Genomic DNA, 10,391 nt, shown 5'->3' on the forward strand with positions numbered 1-10,391 from the left:
TTTATCATTAATTATAAAGGAAAAAAATCACTATTTTCTCTACTATACTGTCTCACACACAACACTTCTGACACGAAATATGTGGGGTTTTCCATACCAACAAATTATCCAATTACCCAGTGCACACTGACTGAGTGCTCTAAAATTTAACTCAATTCTGACACTAATTGTCCAGAGTTAATTCAAACCCCACAGACAAAGGGCTCAGTACCACAAGACTGCCCCCCAACTGCAGATGCCAATCACAAATTATGGGTCCTCAGGTTATGCACAACTTAGGTCCAAACTGGAAATTCCCACATTCCCCTCCTCAAGTTCAATAATTTGCTAGAACAGCTCACAAAACTGAGGAGATAATTTACGATTACAGATTTATTGCAAAGGATATATTAAAGGATACAGACGCACAGCCAGATGAAGGGGTACATAGGGCAAGGTATGGACGGGTCCTGAGCACAGGAGCTTCTGTGCTTGTGGAGTTTGGAATGCACCACCCTTCCAGCACACAGATGTGTTCTTGTTCACCACGCAGTAGCTCCAAAAACCTTTTTAATTAGTAATTTTTAATGGCGGTTTCATTGCATAGACATGATTGATTATTAATAAATGATTGGCCACCGGTGATTAATTCAGCCTCCAGTCCTCCCTTCTCCAGAGGTCAAGAGGCAGGGCTGAAAGTTCTAACCCTCTAATCACATGGTTGATTCCCTTGGAAACCAGCCCTTATTCTGTGATTATTTAAAGGCTTTGCAAAAATCACCTCACTAATATAAACTCAGGCATGGTTAAAGGATTTCTTGTAAGACATGTAAATGCTTCATGAACCAAGGACAAAATAGCAAATATTACAACACAAGATGCTCCTATTGCTCTTATCACTTAGAAAATTACAAGGGTTTTAGGAGCTCTATGCCAGGATGTGGACAAAAGGACAAAAATATACAGTTTACCCTTGAACGACATGCGGGTTAGGAGTGCTAATCCCTACACAGTCAAAAATCCACATATAACTTTTGACTACCCAAAAACTTTACTAACAGCCTGCTATTGACTGGAAGCCTTACCGATAACATAAACAGCCAATTAATACTTATTTTGTACATTATAAGTATTATATACTATATTCTTGCAATAAAGTAATCTAGAGAAAAGAGAGTATTAAGAAAATCGTAAGAAACAGAAAGTACACTTACTATTCATTAAGTGGAAGTCATCTTCATAGAGGTCTTCATCCTCATTGTCTTTACATTGACTAGGCTGAAGAGGAAGTGGAAGAGGAGGGGTTGGTCTTGCCATCCCATGGGTGGCAGAGGCAGAAGAATCCACACATAAGGAGACACAGAGTTCAACCCTGTGTTGTTCCAGTATCAATTTTGTATTTGTTATATCAAAGTATCATATACATACAAATATGTTCATGTGTGGCCATGTGTGTGCGTGTATATAAAACTTTCCATTCTAGACCAGGCACGGTGGCTCACGCCTGTAATCCCAGCACTTTGGGAGGCTGAGGCAGGCAGATCATGAGGTCAGGAGATCGATACCATCCTGGCTAACACAGTGAAACCCCATCTCTACTAAAAATACAAAAAATTAGCCAGGCATGGTGGCGGGCACCTGTAGTCCCAGCTACTCGGGAGGCTGAGGCAGGAGAATAGCATGAACCAGGTGGCGGAGCTTGCAGTGAGCCAAGATCGCGCCACTGCACTCCAGCCTGGGCGACAGAGCAAGACTCCATCTCAAAAAAAAAACAAAAAAACAAAAAAAAACACTTTCCATTCTATTCCATGGTCTATTCATGCTATGGTCTGAATGTCTGTGTCCCACCAAAATTCATATGCAGAAACCTAATCCCCAGTGCAATAGCATTAAGAGGTAGGGCCCTTCAGAGATGATTATGTCATAAGGATGGGGCCCTAATGAACAGGATTGCTGTCCTTATGAAAGAGGCCAGAGAGTTTGTTTGCCCCTGCCACCATGTGAGGACACAGCAAGAAGGCATCATCTGGAAAGCAGAGGGTGAGCCCTCACCAAACATGTAATCTGTTTGTACCTTAATCTTAAGTTTCCCAGCCCTTAGAATTATAAGCAATAAATGTACATTGTTTATAAATTACCCAGTGTATGGTATTTTTGTGATAGCAGCCCAAACACACTAAGACAATTTGTTTTCGAATGAATACTATGCTATTTTTTTTTACTATAGTTTTGTAGGAGGTCTTTAAATCTAGTAGGGAAAATTCCCTCATTGTGCCATTTCTTTGTCTGTTGGGTCTCAGTTCCATTACTGCCCATTATTCCTCTTCTCTGAATTGCAGGAAATTCAAAATGAGCCTGTGGTTCTGGCTGTGGCAGCAGCAAACAACTGCAGGAGACTGCCAGCTAACACAACAGCACCATATTCATGGCAGCTGTGGCAGCAAATCCAACAGCATCAGCAACTTCTGCTTCTGCAGAAATATAGGTTCCTGCTTCCTGAAAAGTGGTGATGACGATATTACACAGGCAGTTTCAGCAGCAGGCTCTCCCTCGTCCCAGTTACCCCCCAGCACTTATGGACTCTAGATAATACCAAGTTCCCTTTGCTCCTGCAGCCCTAGGGATGATAACAGCTTCTCACAGGTACCGATATCTGGGGAATAGAATTGTTTCCCTTTTGGCTCCTTCAACCTCTCAACACTTTTGTAACCATTTTCTTGTATTTACTTCCCCTTGCTTGAAAACCTAGAAATGTGAATGTTTCTTTTCTTTTCCCCCATAGCTCTTGGGGTCCAAGTGGTTTTTGGTTACATGGATGAATTGTATATTGGTGAAGTCTGAGATTTTAGCGTAACTGTCACCTGAGTAGTGTATGCTGCACCCAATATATAGTTTTTGGGGTTGTTTTTGTTTTGTTTTGTTTTTGTTTGTTTGTTTGAAATGGAGTCTCACTCTGTCGCCCAGGCTGGAGTGCAATGGCGTAATCTTGGCTCACCACAACCTCCACCTCCTGGGTTCAAGTGATTCTCTTGCCTCAGCCTCCCAAGTAGCTGGGACTACAGGTGTGTGCCACTACACCTGGCTAATTTTTGTATTTTTAGTAGAGATGAGGTTTCACCATGTTGCCCAGGCTGGTCTTGAACTCCTGACCTCAGGTGATCAGCTTGCCTCAGCCTCCCAAAGTGCTGGAACTACAGCCGTAAGCCAATGTGCCAGGCCCAATATATAGTTTTATCCCGTACCACCTCCCACCCTCCCCTCTTCTGAATCTCCAAAGTCCATTATACCATTATGTATGCCTTTGTGTCCCCACAGCTTAGCTCCCACTTATAAGTGAGAACATATGGTATTTAGTTTTCCATTCCTGAGTTACTTCACTTAGAATAATGCCCTCCTGCTGTACCTAAGTTACTGCAAAACACATTATTTCATTCCTTTTTATGCCTGAGTAGTATTCCATGGTGTATATATACCACATTTTCTTTAGCCACTCATTGGTTGATGGGCACTTAGGTTGGTTCCATATCTTTGTAATTGGGCTGTAATAAACTAAACATATGTATACAGGTGTCTTTTTGATATTATGACTTCAAGAAAGGTTAATGTTTCTTAACTGAACTCTGATACATTCTTCTTAACTCTTCTTATTCAAGGTTGATTTTGATATTTGTGTGCATTTATTCTTCCACATAAATTTTAAATACATTTATTAAATGCAACAAAAGTACAATTGAAAATTTTATTGAGGTGAGCTGACATTTCATTCAAGAACATGAAACAATTCTCCATTTTTTCATATTATAATCAAAACCATTTATTAGTCTTTAGATTTTCTCCATAAAGTTTTTGAGTATTTTTGGTTGAATTAATTTCTAGAAACTTTTCTATATGTGTTGTTGTGAATAGTAACTTAGCTTTTCATTATATCTTATGCTTCATTATTACTTATGCAGAGAAGTGCCATTAATTTTTGTAAGTTGTAGGAGAGGTACCAAGATCGCCTAGTAGAAACAGCTCCAGTCTGCGGCTCCCACCAAGAAGAACGAAAGGGTGAGTGAATTCTGCATCTTCAGCTGAGGCACCCAGGTTCTCTCATTAGGACTGACTAGGCAGTTGGCACAACCCACGGAGAGTGAGCAAAAGCGGGGTGGAGCAAGGGCCCACCCAGGAGCTGAATGGGGCAAAGGGAGCTCCTTCCTCCAGCCAAGGGAGGCAGTGAGTGATTGTGCTACCCCACCCAGGAAACCACGCTTTTCCCACAGATCTTTGCAACCCACAGATTAGGAGATTCCCTAGTGAGCCCACGTCACCAGAGCCTTGGGTCCAAAGCACAGAGCTGTGCAGACTCACAGCAACCGCTCAGGGCAACAGCCACCTGGGCAGGCACTGAGATGCAGGAGTTTTGCATATTTTAGCTCCAGGAAATCCAGTGAGGCAGGAGATCTATCCACTCCCGTAGGAAAAGGGCTGAAGCCAGAGAGCCAAGTGGCCTCGCTCAGCAGGCTCCACTCTCACAGAACCCCACAAGTTAAGACCCACCGGCTTGGAATCCCTGCTAGTTAGGCCAGCAGGCTGGAAACTGCCTAAGACTACTGAGCTCCTGGCAGGGAGGGGTAACTACCATCACTGCAGCTCCATTTTCCCCTGCAAGTGCCAGGGAGACAGGGCGGTTTGGACTGGGAGGAGTTCCCCACAGCACAGTACAGTGGCTGTGACAGATCATGGCCAGGCTGCTTCTTTAAGTGGGACCCTGACCCATCCTTCCTCACCAGGCAGGGTCTCCCTATGGTAATTTCAGCATCTCCAGCCAGGGAGTTATAGACAGAACTCTGATCTCTCTGAGATGAGCCCCTAGGGGGAGGGGCGCTGCAGTCTCCACAGATCAGCTGTCTTAGTCTTTTCTGCCTGCTAGCTCTGAAGAGTTAGGGTAGCCCGCATGAGGGAGTTTTCCCCCAGTGCAGCACACCTGCTTTGCCAAGAGGCAGCCAGACTGCTGATTTAAGCAGGTCCCTAATCCTGTTATTCCAGACTGGGTGAGACCTCCCAACAGGGGCCTCCAGACACCTCATACAGGAGCATTCCAGCTGGCATCAGGTTGGTGCCCCTCTGGGAAGGAGCTCCCAGAGGAAGGAACAGGCAGCCATCTTTGCTGTTCTGCAGCCTCCACTGGTGATACCTCCAGGTGCAGGTGGGACCCAGGTGAATAGGGTCTGCAGTGGACCCCCAGCAAACTGCAGCAGCCCTGGGGAAGGGAAGCCTGACTTCTAAAAGAAAAACGAACAGAAAGCAACAACAACAACAACAACAAAATCAATGACGAAGACCCCACAGAAACCCCAGCCAAAAGTCAGCAGCCTCAAAGACTAAAGGTAGATAAACCCATGAAGATGACAATCAATGCAAAAACACTGAAAACTCAAAAAGCCAGAGAGCCTCTTCTCCTCCAAATGATTGCAACACCTCTCTGGCAAGAGCACAGACCTGGGCTGAGGCTGAGATGGATAAATTGATGGAAGTAGGCTTAAGAAGGTGGGTAATAACAAACTTCACTGAGCTAAAGGAATATGTTTTAATCCAATGTAAAGAAGCTAAGAACCATGATAAAACATTACAGGAGCTGTTAACCAGAATAGCCAGTTTAGAGAGGAACATAAACGACCTGATGGAGCTGAAAAACACAACACAAGAACTTCACAATGCAAACACAAGTATCAATAGATGAACAGATCAAACAGAAGAAAGAATATCAGAGCTTGAAGACTAGCTTGCTGAAATAAGAGAGGCAGATAAGATTAGAGAAAAAAAAATAAAAAGAATGAACAAAACTTCTAAGAACTATGGGATTATGTAAAAAGACCAAACCTATGACTGATTGGGGTACCTAAAAGAGATGGGGAGAACAGAGACAAGTTGGAAAACACAATTCAGGATATCATCCAGATCTCTCTGGATGCCTAGCAAGGCAGGCCAATATTCTATCAGGAAATCCAGAGATGCCCAGTAAGATATTCCATGAGAAGATTAACCCCAAGACACATACTCGTCAGATTCACCAAGGTCAAAACGAAGAAAAAGATTTTAAGGGCAGCAGAGAGAAAAGCCAGGTCACCTACAAAGGGAAGTCCATCAGACTAACAGCAGACCTCTCAGCAGAAACCCTACAAGCCAGAAGAGATTGGGGGCCAATATTCAACATTCCTTAAAAAAAAAAAAAAAATTTCCCACCCAGAATTTTATATCCAGCTAAACTAAGCTTCATAAGCAAAGGAGAAACACAATCCTGTTCAGACAACCAAATGCTGAGGGAATTTGTCACCACTAGGTCTGCTTTGCAAGAGCTCCTGAAGGAAGTACTAAATATGGAAAGGAAAAACCATTACCACCCACTACAAAAATGCAGACAAATGACAATATGAAGTAACTACATAAACAAGTCTGCAAAACAACCAGCTAGCATAATGATGACAGAATCAAATTCACTCATAACAATATTAACCTTAAATGTAAGTAGGCTAAATGCCCCCAATTAAAAGACACAAAATGGAAAACTGGATAAAGAGTCAAGACTCATTGGTGTGCTGTATTCCAGAGACCCATCTCACATGCACAGACACACATAGATTCAAAATAAAGGGATGGAAGAAAATTTACCAAGCAAATAGAAAACAACAAAAAAAGCAGGGGTTGCAAATTTACTATATTAGTCCATTTGCATGCTGCTAATAAAGGCATACCTGAGACTGGGTAATTTATTAGAAAAGAGGTTTAATTGACCCACAGTTCAGCATGACAGAGGAGCCCTCAGGAAACTTACAATCATGGCAGAAGGGGAAGAGACATGTCCTTCTTCACATAGTGGCAGGAGAAAAAAGAATGAGCAAAGAGGGAAAAACCCCTTATAAAACCATCAGATCTCACTCACTATCACAAGAACACCAGCATGGGGGTAACCACCCCCATGATTCAATTACCTCCCACTGGATCCCTCCCACAACAGATGGGAATTATGGAAACTACAATTCAAGATGACCTTTGGGTGGGGACACAGCCAAATTATATCCCTTATTTTCTGACAAGACGGACTTTAAATCAACAAAGATCAAAAAGGACAAAGAAGTGCATTACATAATGGTAAAAGGTTCAATTCAACAAAAAGAGCTAACTATCATAAATATATATGCACTCAATATAGGAGCGCCCAGATTCATACAAGAAGTTCTTAGAGACATACAAAGAGACTTAGACTCCCACACAATAATAGTGGGAGACTTTAACACCCCACTGTCAATAGTACACAGATCATTGACACAGAAAATTAACAAAGATATTCAGGACTTGAACTCAGTTCTGGATCAAGTTGTCCTGACAGATACCTACAGAACTCTCTCCACACACACACACACACACACATGCAAAACAAAAAAACAAACAGAATATACATTTTTCTAAGACACCCCATGACACTTACTCTAAAATTGATCACATAACTGGCAGTAAAACACTCCTCAGCAAATGCAAAAGAACTGAAATAATAATAAACAGTCTCTCAGACCACAGCACAATCAAATTAGAACTCAAGATTAAGAAACTCACTCAAAACCACACAACTACGTGGAAATTGAACAATCTGCTCCTGAATGACTCCTGGGTAAATAATGAAATTAAGGCAGAAATCAAGAAGTTCTTTGAAACTAATGAGAAAAAAGACACAATGAGGCCAGGCACAGTGACTCACGCCTATAATCCCAGCACTTTGGGAGGCCAAGGTGGGCGGATCACGAGGTCAGGAGATCAAGACCATCCTGGCTAACACAGTGAAACCCTATCTCTAATAAAAATGCAAAAAATTAGCCAGGCATGGTGGCAGGCGCCTGTAGCCCCACCTACTGGGGAGGCTGAGGCAGGAGAATGGTGTGAACCTGGGAGGCAGAGCTTGCAGTGAGCTGAGATCATGCCACTGGACTCCAGCCTGGGTGACAGAGTGAAACTCTCTCTCCAAAAAAAATAAAAAAAGAAAGAAAAGAAAAGACACAATGTACTGGAATGTACTGGAACCTCTGAGACATAGCTAAAGCAGTGTTATGGGGGGAATTTATAGCACTAAATGCCAACATAAAAAAAATGGAGAGATCTCAAATCAACATCTTAACATCACAACTATAAAAACTAGAGAACCAAGAGCAAACAAACCCCAAAGCTAGCAGAAGACAAGAAATAACCAAGCTTAGAGTAGAATTTAAGAAGATACAGACACAAAAACTTTTCCAAAGTCAACAAGTCCAGGAGCTGGTTTTGCAAAAAAAAAAATAATAATAAAATAGATCAATAGCTAGACTAATAAGAGAGAAGAATCAAATAGACACAATAAAAAATGTTAAAGGGAATATCACCACTGACCCCACAGAAATATAAACAACCATCAGAGAATACTATAAACACCTCTATGCAAAAAACACTAGAAAATCTAGAAGAAATGCATAAATTCCTAGACACATACACTCTCCCAAGACTGAACCAGGAAGAAGCTGAATCCCTGAATAGACAAATAACAAGTTCTGAAATTGAGGCAGTAAATAGTAGACTACCAACCAAAAAAGCCCAGAACCAGATGGATTTACAGCTGAATTCTACCAGATGTAAAAAGAAGAGCTGGTACCATTTCTTCTGAAACTATTCCAAACAATTAAAAATGAGCAAGTCCTCCTTAACTCATTTTATGAGGCCAGCACCATCCTGATACTGAAACCTGGCAGAGATACAAAAAAAAAGAGAAAACTTTAGGCCAATATCCCTGATAAACACTGATACAAAAATCCTCAAATACTGGAAAACTGAATCCAGCAGCACATCAAAAAGCTAATCCACAATGATCAAGTAGGTTTTATCCCCAGGATGCAATGCTGGTTCAATATACAAAAATAAATAAAAGTAATTCATCACATAAGCAGAACTAAAGACAAAAACCACATTATTATCTCAATAGATGCAGAAAAGGCCTTCAATAAAACTCAACATCTCTTCATGTTAAAAACTCTCAATAAACTAGGTATTGAAGGAACATACCTCAAAATAATAAAGGCCATTTATGACAAACTCACAGCCAATATCATACTGAATGGGCAAAAGCTGGAATCATTCCCCTTGAAAACTGGCAAAAGACAAGGATGCCCTCTCTCACCACTCGTATTCAACATAGTATTGGAAGTTCTGGCCAGGGCAATCAGGCAAGAGAAATAAAGAGTATTCAAATAGGAAGTCAAATTGCCTTTGTTTTCAGATGACAAGATTCTGTATCTAGAAAACTCCATTGTTTCAGCCTAAAAGCTTCTTAAGCTGAAAAGCAATTTCAGCAGTCTCAGGATACAAAATCAATGTGCAAAAATCACAAGCATTCCTATATACCAACAACAAAGCAGAGAGCCAAATGAAGAATGAACTCCCATCCACAACTGCTACAAAGACAATAGAATACCTAGGAAAACAGCTAACAAGGGAAGTGAAGAACCTCTTCAAGGGGAACTACAAACCACTGATCAAGGAAATCAGAGAGGACACAAACAAATGGAAAAACATTCCATGCTCATGGATAGGAAGAATCAATATCATGAAAATGACCATACTGCCCAAAGCAATTTATAGATTCAATGCTATTCTCATTAAACTACCATTGACATTCTTCACAGAATTAGAAGGAAATATTTTGAAATTCATATGAAATTTAAAAAGACCTCATATAGCCAAGACAATCCTAAGCAAAAAGAACAAAGTTGGAGGTATTAAGCTAACTGACTTGAAACTATACTACAGGGCTACAGTAACGAAAACAGCAGGGTACTGGTACAAAAAGAGACACATAGACCAATGGAACAAAATAGATAACTCAGAAACAAGACTGCATATCTACAACCATCTGATCTTCAACAAACCTGACAAAAACAAGCAATGGGGAAAAGATTCCCTATTTAATAAATGATGCTGAGAGAACTAGCTAGCCATATGCAAAAAAAAAAATTGAAACTGGACCACTTCCTTAAACTTTGTACAAAAGTTAACTCAAGATGGATTAAAGACATAAATGTAAAACCCAAAACTCTAAAAACTCTAGAAGAAAATCTAGGTAATACCATACAGGACATAGCCAGAGGCAAAGATTTCATGACAAAATCACCAAAAGCAATTGCAATGAAAGTAAAAATTGACAAACATGGGATCCAATTAAAGAGCTTCTGCACAGCAAAATAAACCATCATCAGAGTGAATACAATTTACAGTGTGGGAGAAAATTTTTGCAATCTATCCATCTGACAAAGGTCTAATATCCAGAATCTACAAGGAACTTAAACAAATTTACAAGAAAAAAGTGAACAACCCCATTAAAAATTCAGCAAAGGACATGAACAGACACTTTTAAA

Source organism: Hylobates moloch, unplaced genomic scaffold, assembly GCF_009828535.3.
Source record: "Hylobates moloch isolate HMO894 unplaced genomic scaffold, HMol_V3 SCAFFOLD_11, whole genome shotgun sequence".
In the NCBI taxonomy this organism is placed as follows: domain Eukaryota; kingdom Metazoa; phylum Chordata; class Mammalia; order Primates; family Hylobatidae; genus Hylobates; species Hylobates moloch.